Below are 10,629 nucleotides of genomic sequence, written 5' to 3'. Positions count from 1 at the left end.
GGCCCGAAACGTCAGCCTTCCTGCTCCTCTGATGCTGCTTGGCCTGCTGTGTTCATCCAGCTCTACACCTTGTTATCTCAGATTCTCCAGCATCGGCAGTTCCTACTATCTCTGTCCAGATTGAATTTCATTTGTCACTGATCATCTGCATCTTCCTGTTATCTAAAGGAATCCTCCTCACTGCATTGCAGCTATACGCCTTATAACTGGTGGGTTCAGAAAGATAAGCGAAGTTTAATTGATAAACATCACAGTCTCTGTGCAAGGGCTCTCTGCAGCAGACCAGAGCAGGGGTCCTCCATGTGCTCTGACCACTGGCTTCCGCTATTGCTTTGCATCAGGTTGCTATCTTCGCTCCTGCGCTGGTCATCTGCCCCTGCTTGGCACTGGGCCACTGCCACCATGCTCGGCACTGGGCTACAGCTCCCGCTCCACTCTGGGCCCTGTGGTCCATACGGCTCCCCGCTCTCGGCGGTGGTAGCTGGTGTCCCCACTCCAGTTTGCTGGCCACTGGCGTCCCTGCTCTGGATCACTGAACCCACTTCGAGGCTGGGAGTCAAGGTATGGAGCGGGGACGTCTGAGGCTGAGAGTCCGACAACACAGAAGGGAGGGAAAGGGAGAGACGAAATGAAGAAAAAACGATTGGTGAACATCTTCGGGAGAAATTAGTGGAATGTTTACAGAGAATGCATCGGATCTCCAGGATTTGCAAACTTCTCTGCAGATAATAAAAATGTAATGAATGGAAATATGTCGGCTTTTTTCCCCTCATGAGTTGTTGTAATTCTTTGAGTTAATGTTGGGGAGAGATTTCAAAGAGGAGTCTTCAGTTCTGTGGCAAGCAGTGTAGGCGAATTTTATTCAGACGTCCTTTACCATCCTGTGTTGGAGACTTTTCTGGAACACTGTCCACTCGACATTCTGATCCTCAAAGTAATGTACAGCAGTAGAGGTGTAGATTAGGTGTGTTAGCCGTGGGAAATGCAGGGGTGCAACGAACGGGCAGGGAGATGTGTCTTGTTTGGGATGCTCTTCTGAGATTTGGTGTGGACTTGTTGGGCCAAAGGGCCTGTTTGCACACTGTAGGAATTCTACGCTTTTATTCTACTCCACTGGCATAAATTGGTGCCCCATCTGGACATGTGCTTCCCAAACAGTTTAAAATAAAAGACAAATGAACTAGCCATGCCATGCCTTCAGCAAACAAGTGAATCAACATTGAGAACCAAGGTCAAGAAACAAGGCTACAATTAACAAAATGATCTTTCCAGTAATCCCAGTGAAGATGGACAAAATAAGTGTCTTTCTCAGTCGTTTCCTCAATACTTTAGTGAAGTCTACATTTGTGTACTGTTAGGTGTTTGATAGGTTGTGAGTGCTTTAACTGTTACAGTTCTATATCGTCGGTTTTTGACTGTCTACTTGTAGCTGAAGGCTATTAAATCATTCTTGGCAGGTACAGGCATCTGGCTCGTTCTTTCTATCGACCAAGGTCCACGTGATCAGTCAGTTGGCAACATGTGTCCTCCATGACTTATTTAACTTTTATGACAACTTCAGAAACAGCAGAGTCTGCATTTGCAAAGGTTCTCCCCTGTGAGAGGTAACACTTTGGTACAATATGGAGGATTCCATGTTATCAGTGCTGACAGGGCCTCAAGGCCGTATCGAACCAGATAGTCGACCTGCTTAGTTGGAGAGGACTAGAAAATCAGACCGAGGGAAGATGTAAGAGAGAGTAAAATGCTGGGCTTGATTCGGTATAATGTCTCCTCCTCCAGTGTAGACAACCCAGATATACCTTACTTGGAGAACTGTGAGTGGATCATGGCACAGCACCTCACAAACGATAGAATGACATTTGGTGGAAGTACAACTTAACCTTCTGACAAGGTTTTAATTATAACACGTTTTCAGCCTCAGATACCCTCTTAATCTCTTCTGTCTTTCCCTGGAATATGATGCCCATTATATGTTGCTCCACAACGTTCGCGAACAGATTCTACTTAATTCACCCCGATTGTACCTGTCATTGTCACCTACACCTCAACGACACCGCTCCAAACCGTCTCTATCCAAAGGAATCGACACTTTTCGTACCTAAAATGCTCCATTCCGACCAGCATCTTGCTGAATCTTCTTTGAATCCCCTCCTGTGCAGTCTCATCCATCAGAAAGCGTGAAGGCCAAAGATGCACACCATGCTCCATTTGAAAATCCTGAACAGCTACAACAAGAACGGAAACAGAACTGGGATTGCCGTATAAATGCAAGAGTCTGAGAATCCTGCAGGGCATAATAAAACTCCTGAAATCTCCACATCACCCCGAAACTACACTCTCCTAAATCCCGTCACCATCAGGAAGGCACGGGGCAGGAATGTGATGGAATATTCTACTCTTGCCTGGATGGGTACAGCTCCAACAACACTCGAGAAGCTTGGCACCCTCCAGGATATTTCAGGCAAAACCCCCACGCCACTCGTCAACCAACACCGTCGACACTCTCTCCGTCCAACTCCGAGACACAATCACAGCAGTCTGTCCATTTTACGAGAGTCAATGCAGATTTTTCTGCAACAACATCCAAACTCATGACCATTGCCTCCTGGAACAACAATCGCGGCATGTTCATGAGAACATCATCCCCTGAGTTGGAAATATATAACCGCTCTGCCGGTGTTAGTGGTTGAAAATCCTGGAATTCCCACCCTGTTGCCATTGTGGGTCCACATACCGCACAGGGACTGCACCAGGTCATAGAGCAGGATCCCGGAAAACAGAGGATCGCCCGTTTCCCACAGAGGGTTTGAAGCTCTCAGAGTGGAGTGAGTTTGTCGAAGTCATTACCGCAGAGGGCTGTCGAAGCAAGAGAGAGAGAGAGATTTTTCAGGAAGGGAACCAAGGAATCTGAGGAAATTCAGGAAAGTGGTGTTGAGGTGTGGACCTTTTAGAAACCTTAAGAAATTGTCTAACAGGACGAGACTGCCTCAAAGCAGGAAAGGTATTCCCAATGAACAAGGGAGTCCAGTCCCTTGAGATTTCCTGCCTTTATCCCTTTAGACCCGACTCTGCTCACATCTATCCATACTGAATTGCATCTGCTGTGCATTTGTTCACTCACTCGACTCATTCAAATTGCGCTGAAATATCTCTTGAATTCTCTTACCCAGGTTTGTGTCGCCGGCAAGCTGGGAGATATAATGTTTACTTCCTTCATTGCAGTGATAAATATATATTGCTACGTCGAAGATGGAACATTCATTCCAACACAATGTTTTCCCCACATCCATATCATTCAATTTAAAAGTTTAATCTGTCTTTTTGGAAGATATCGAAAGTCCTTATGCAAATCTAAGTAAATCACATCCAAGTAAATCTGGATTCCCTTTATCAAGTCTGACACATAGATATTTTCCTGGACGGATGGACAGATAGATAGATAGATTGATTGATAAATGGATAGATAGATAGAAAGGTAGATCGAAAGATAGATAGATAGATAGATAAATGGATAGATAGGTAGAGAGATAGATAGGTAGATAGGTAGATAGATAGATAGACAGACAGACAGATAGACACACAGACAGATAGATTGATTGATTCACAACGCTCTGAGCGATGTAAATTCTCTTCATCTCTATTTTGAACCTGCCTCGTCTCTTTCTATATATGTGACCTCTTCTCCAATACAGTCCCACAAGGTGAAACTTCTCATCAACATTCACCTTAAAAAGCCTCTATAGAATTTTACATACCTCAATCAGATGCCCACCTCATTCTTCTGAACTCCGGGGAGTAGAATCCCAAAGTATTCAACTGTTCCTTTCACACCCGGATAATAACCAAGTGAACATCTGCCTTCATTGTCACTGCGTCCTTCCTAATATAAGGATCCCAAATCTGGACACAATACTCCAAGCGTGCTCTCACCAAAGCCTCATATAATTGTAAAAACACTCCTTTACATTTATAATACAACCCTTTTGCAATAAATGCCAGGATTCCATTTACCTCTGTTACTCTATGCTGCGTCTACATATACACTTCCTTTGATACATGCACAAGGACACCCTCTGAACTGATGCACTTTGAATCTTTTTTCACATTAAACAACATTTTTTTCTTTTATTTTTCCATCCAAACTGGACAAACTTGCACTTAAAATTCATATGCCAGATTCTGGCCCATTCTCCTCGCCTATCAATACCCACCTGTAAACTTTTGATCGACTCATCACAACTTTCTTCCTCAAATAGTTTATTATCACCCGCAAAATTTGCTATGGCATACTCTGTCTCTGTTTGCAGGTCAAACCAATAGATTGCAGATAGTTGAGGTCCCGGAACTGAAACATACGCCACCCGACATGTTACCGTTCACCAACCAGAGCAGGACCCATTCATCGCAACACTCTATCGTCTTTCACTTGATCAATTCCAATCCGAACCATTACTCCACCCTTAGCCCCCTGGAATCTAATCATTTGGATGCAGCACCTTATCAAAAACCTTCTGGAAATCTACATATGCTATATTCACTGGATACCTGTTATTCACTTTGCTGCTTATATCCTCAAAGCACTCTCGCAAGTTTGTCAAGCACCACATGCCCTTCGTGAAAACTCAAAAAACTTCGGATGCTGTAAATCAGAAGCAAAGCCAGAAGTTGCTGAGAAAGCTGAGCAAGTTTAGCAGCATCTGTGAAGACAAATTAAAGTTACATGTCGGGTCCGGTGAGCCTTCCTCAGAACCGGTTTATCGTTTCCCCAAACATTGCTATCTGCTCTGTTCAAAAAGGGTGTTGCATTAGCACGTTTCAAATCCACTGGAAACACTCCAGATTCCTGACAATTTTGGAAACTCATAACTAATGCATTCAACATTTTTGCTGCCACCTCCACTGGGGTGTAGGCCCTCAGCACCGTGAAATTATTTGTCCTTAATCACCTCAGTTTCGTTCACATTTTCTGCCTTGTTCGAGCAAAGTCATGAATTCCACAGTAGTGAGGGGAGTTTTGGGGAGGAATTATTATCTTCTACTGTGAAAGCAGGGACGACATATTGGTTCAGTGCCTCTCGCATTTCTGATTTTCGCATTATTTCCTCGTCATTTTAGTCCTCTAAAGTTTCAGCGATTCATTTAACGATTCTTTTCCTTTTTTTTCCGTATTGATGGAAGCTTTAGGGATCAGAACTAATTTCCTTTTGTAGTTCATCTTTGTTCAAATCTTTTAATTTTCAGTGACTCTTTGCTGAAGTTTAACGTTTTCCCAATTCTCCAAACAATCCCTCATGCACTCGTTGAGTCTTTCTTCGAGCTACCCTTGCCAGGTTGATGAATCCAATCAATGCAGATGTTCAAATCAACCCATAATTTCCATTGCACTTTTCTCACATGCTCCCATTATCGCTTGAATTATGCTATTCCCTACTTCAGAAGTTCAGTTCGGGGCCTGTAAATTACTCCCACCGAGGTTCTCCTTCCATTGATTTCCATTTCCACCCAGACTAATTCAACATTTTGTTCCCTTTTGCCAATATCATTTCTGAATGCAGCCTTGACGACATCTTCGACCAATAAAGCAACTCCATATCTTGCTCCTCCTTGTCGATCATTTCGGAATATTGAGTACCTGTGGACATTTAACTCCAGTCCTGGTTTTCCTATAACCACGGTTCAGTCATCCACATGTCTCTACTTACCTTCTGAGCTCAAATGTAATGGGGAACGAGCCATCCTTTTAAGAGAGCTGGAGTGTATTGGGTAATGGGGAATGAGCCATCCTTGGTAAGAGAGCATGGACTGTAAAGGGTAATGGGGAATGAGCCATCCTTGTTAAGAGAGCTGGACTGTAATGGGGAATAAGGAATGAGCCATCCTTGGTAAGAGAGCTGGGCTGGAATGGGTAATGGGGAATCACCCATTCTATGTAAGAGAGAATTGACTGCAATGGGTAAAAGGGAATGAGCCATTCTTTGTAAGAAAGCATGGACTGTAATGGGAAATGGGGAATGCGATATCCTTTGTGAGAGACCAAGGAATGTATTGGGGAATGGGGAACGAGCCATTGTTGGTAAGAGAGCTGGGCTGTAATGGGGAATGGGGAATGAGCCATCCTTTGGAAGACAGCTGGACTGTAATGGGGAATGAGCCATTCTTTGTAACAGACTATGGACTGTCATGCAGAATGGGGAAAGAGCCATCCTTTGTAAGAGAGCTGGATTGTAATGGGGAATGGGGAATGAGCCATCCTTTATCAGAGAGAATGGACTGTAATTAGTAATGTGGAATGAGCCATCCTTGTGAGAGAGCATGGACTGTAATTGGGAATGAGCCATCCTTTGTAAGAGAGCATGGACTGAAATGGGTAATGGGGAATGAGCCGTCCTTTGTAAGAGAGAATGGGCTATAATGGGTAATGGGGAGTGAGCCATCCTTTGCAAGAGAGTATGCATTGTTATGGGTGATGAGGAATGAGCCATTCTTTGTAAGAGAGTATGGCCTGTCATGGGTCATGGGGAATGAGCCATCCTTTGTAAAAAGAAAAGTATGGACTGTAATGGGTAATGAGCCATCCTTTGTTACTGAGCTGGATTGTAATGAGTAATGGGGAAGGAGCCATCCTTTGTAAGAGAGCCTGGACTGTAAAGGGTAATGGGGAATGAGCCATCCTTGGGAAGATAGCGTGGACTGTAAAGGGTAATGGGGAATGAGCCGTCCTTTGTAAGAGAGTATGAACTGTAATGGGTAACGGGAAATGACCCTTCCTTGGTAAGAGAGCATGGACTTTAATGGGTAATGGAGAATGAGCCATTCTTTGTAAGACAGAATGGACTGTAATGGGGCATGAGCCATCCTTTGTAAGACAGCTCGACTGTAATGGGAAATGGGAAATGAGCCATTCTTTGTAATAGAGTATGGACTGTAATGGGTAATGGGTAATGGGAAATGAGCCATCCTTTGTAAGAGAGCTGGACTGTAATGGGGAATGAGCCATTCTTTGTAACAGACTATGGACTGTCATGGGGAATGGGGAAAGAGCCATTCTCTGTAAGAGAACTGGATTGTAATGGGGAATGGGGAATGAGTCATCCTTTATAAGGGAGAATGGACTGTAATCGGTAATGTGGAATGAGCCATCCTTTATAAGAGAGAATGGACTATAATGGGTAAAAGGGAATGAGCCATCCTTGTAAGACAGCATGGACTGAAATGGGAAATGGGGAATGAGGTATCCTTTGCAAGAGACCATGGACTGTAATGGGGAATGGTAAATGAGCCATCGTTGGTAAGAGAGCTGGGCTGTAAAGGGGAATCGGGAATGAACCATTCTTTGTAAGAGAGCTGGACTGTAATGGGGAATGAGTCATCCTTTATAAGAGAGAATGGACTATAATGGGTAATGGTGAATGAGCCATCCTTGTAAGACAGCATGGACTGTAATGGGGAATGAGCCATCCTTTGTAAGACAGCATGGACTGTAATGGGTAATGGGGAATGAGCAGTCCTTTGTCAGAGAGCTGAACTATAATGGGTAATGTGGAATGAGCCATCCTTTGTAAGAGAGCTGGACTGAAATGTGTAATGGAGAATGAGCCATCCTTTGTAAGAGACCTTGGATTGAAATGGGCACAGGGCAACGAGCCATCGTTTGTAAGAGAGTTGCACTGTAATGGGGAATGAGCCATTCTTTGTAACAGAGCATGGACTGGAATGGGTAATGGGGAATGAGCCATCCTTTGTTACTGAGCTGGACTGTAAAGAGTAAAGGCAAAGGAGCCATCCTTTGTAAGAGAGCTGAACATAATGGGTAATGGGGAGTGAGCAATCCTTTATAAGAGAGAATGGACAGTAATCGATAATGTGGAATGAGCCATCCTTTATAAGAGAGAATGGACTATAATGGGTAATGGTGAATGAGCCATCCTTTGCAAGAGAGTATGCATTGTAATAGGTGATGAGGAATGAGCCATCCTTTGTAAAAAAAAAAATGTTCATGCTCTTTTTCAAAGGATGTATCATACCCCATTACCCTTTACAGTCCATGCTCTCTTACCAAGCCTGGCTCATTCCCCTTTACCCATTACAGTCCATACTCTCTTACAAAGGATGGCTCATTCCCCATTACAGTTCATGCTCTTCTTCAAAGGATGTATCATACCCCATTACCCTTTACAGTCCATGCTCTCTTACATAGGATGACACATTCCCCATTACTCATTACAATCCAGCTCAGTCACAAAGGATGGCTCATTCCCCTTTATCCATTACAGTCCATTCTTTGTAACAGAGCATGGACTGTAATGGGTAAAGGGGAATGAGCCAGGCTTGGTAAGAGAGCATGGACTGTAATGGGGAATGGGGAATGAGCTATCCTTTGTAAGAGAGTATGGACTGTAATGGGTAATGGGGAATGAGCCATCCTTTGTAAGAGAGTATGGACTGTAATGGGTAATGGGGAATGAGCCATCCTTTGTAAGAGAGCTTGGACTGTAATGGGTAAAGGGGAATGGGCCATCATTTTTCTCAGACTAGCACTCTCATGGGTAATGGGGAATAAGCCATCCTTCGTAAGAGAGCTATACTGTAATGCGGAATTGGGAATGAGCCATCCTTTGTAAGAGAGTATGGACTGTAATGGGTAAAGGGGAACAAGCCATCCTCGCGTCAGAGACATGGGTGGAGTCAGCGCCGGCGCTTGAAAGAGGTGGGCGGGGTCGGCGCCTGGAAAATGTCATAAGAGGGTGGGGTTAAAATTTCACTGAGGTTTTTCCGGAGGGAGGAACGAATGGTCAGTCCTCAGTAAAGGGCTCACCTTTGTCCCCCTCCACCCATACATCAATGAATACGTTTGGACGTACAGCAGTTTTTCCGCTGCCTCCACCTCCGCACTTACTTTTTCAACCGTGAGTCTAACCCTCCCTCTACTGACCCCTTCTCCCGCCTCCAACACATTCCCTCCTCCTGGACACCACCCCAAGGCCTCCTACCCTCCCTCGACATCTTCATCTCCAACTGCCATCAAGACATCAATCGCCTCAACCTCTCCACCCCTCTCACCCACTCCAACCTCTCCCCCGCAGAATGTGCAGCCCTCCGCTCCAATCCCAACCTCACCATAAAACCCGCAGACAAGGGAGGCGCAGGTGTAGTATGGCGCACTGGCCTCTACATCGCCAAGGCCAGGCGCCAACTCTCCGACACCTCCTCCTACCGCCTTCTTGATCATGACCTCACCCCCGAGCACCAAACCATCATCTCCCAAACCATCCACAACCTCATCACTTCAGGTGACCTCCCACCCACAGCCTCCAACCTCATCATTCCCCAACCCCACACCGCCCGCTTCTATCTCCTTCCCAAAATCCACAAACCTGACTGCCCTGGTCCACCCATTTTCTCCGCCTGCTCCTGCCCCACCGAACTTATCTCCACCTATCTGGACTCCATTTTCTCCCCCTTAGTCCAGGAACTCTCTACCTACTTCCGTGACACCACCCATGCCCTCCAGAACTTCCAATTCCCTGGACCCCAACACCTCATCTTTACCATGGACGTCCAGTTCCTATACACCTGCAATCCCCATACAGATGGCCTAAAGCCCCTCCGCTTCTTCCTGTCCCACAGGCCCGACCAGTCCCCCTCCACTGACACCCTCATCCGCTTAGCCGAACTTGTCCTCACTCTCAACAACTTCTCTTTCAATTCCTCCCACTTCCTACAGACAAAGGGGGTGGCCATGGCTACCCGCATGGACCCAAGCTATGCCTGCCTCTTTGTAGGCTACGTGGAACAATCCCTCTTCCGTACCTACACTGGCCCTAAACCCCACCTCTTCCTCCGTTACATTGACGAACGTATCGGTCGTGCTCCCACGAGGAGATCGAACAGTTCATCCACTTCACCAACACCTTCCACCCCAACCTTAAGTTCACCTGGACCATCTCTGATACCTCTCTCTCCTTCCTGGACCTCTCTGTCTCCATCTCTGGCATCCACCTCGAAACCGATATCCATTTCAAACCTACCGACTGCCACAACTACCTAGAATACACCTCCTCTCACCCACCTTCCTGGAAAAAGGCCATCCCCTATTCCCAATTCCTTCGCCTCCACCACATCTGATCCCGAGATGAGGCATTCCACTCCCGGACATCCCAGATGTCCTCTTTTATCAAGGACCGCAACTTCCCCTCCACAGTGGTCAAAAATGCCCTCGACCATGTCTCCCGCATTTCCCGCAACTCATCCCTCACACCCCCTACCCGCAATAACAACCAAAACAGAATCCCCCTCGTCCTCACGTACCACCCCACCAACCTTTGAATCCAACGCATCATCCTCCGACATTTCCGCCATCTGCAATCTGTCCCCACTACCAAAGACATTTTTCCCTCCCCACTCTTATCTGCTTTCCGGAGGGACCACTCTCTCCGTGACTCCCTTGTCCGCTTCACACTCCCCTCCAGCCCCACCACACCCGGCACTTTTCCCTGCAACCGCAGGAAGAGCTACACCTGTCCCCATACCTCCTCCCTCACCCCCATCCCAGGCCCCAAGAAGACTTTCCACATCGAGTAGATGTTCATCTGCACATCTGCTAATGTGGTATACTGCATCCGCTGT

Source organism: Rhincodon typus, chromosome 49 (genome assembly GCF_021869965.1).
Source record: "Rhincodon typus isolate 14 chromosome 49, sRhiTyp1.1, whole genome shotgun sequence".
Taxonomy (NCBI): Eukaryota; Metazoa; Chordata; class Chondrichthyes; order Orectolobiformes; family Rhincodontidae; genus Rhincodon; species Rhincodon typus.
Note: the sequence above shows the minus strand (reverse complement) of the source record.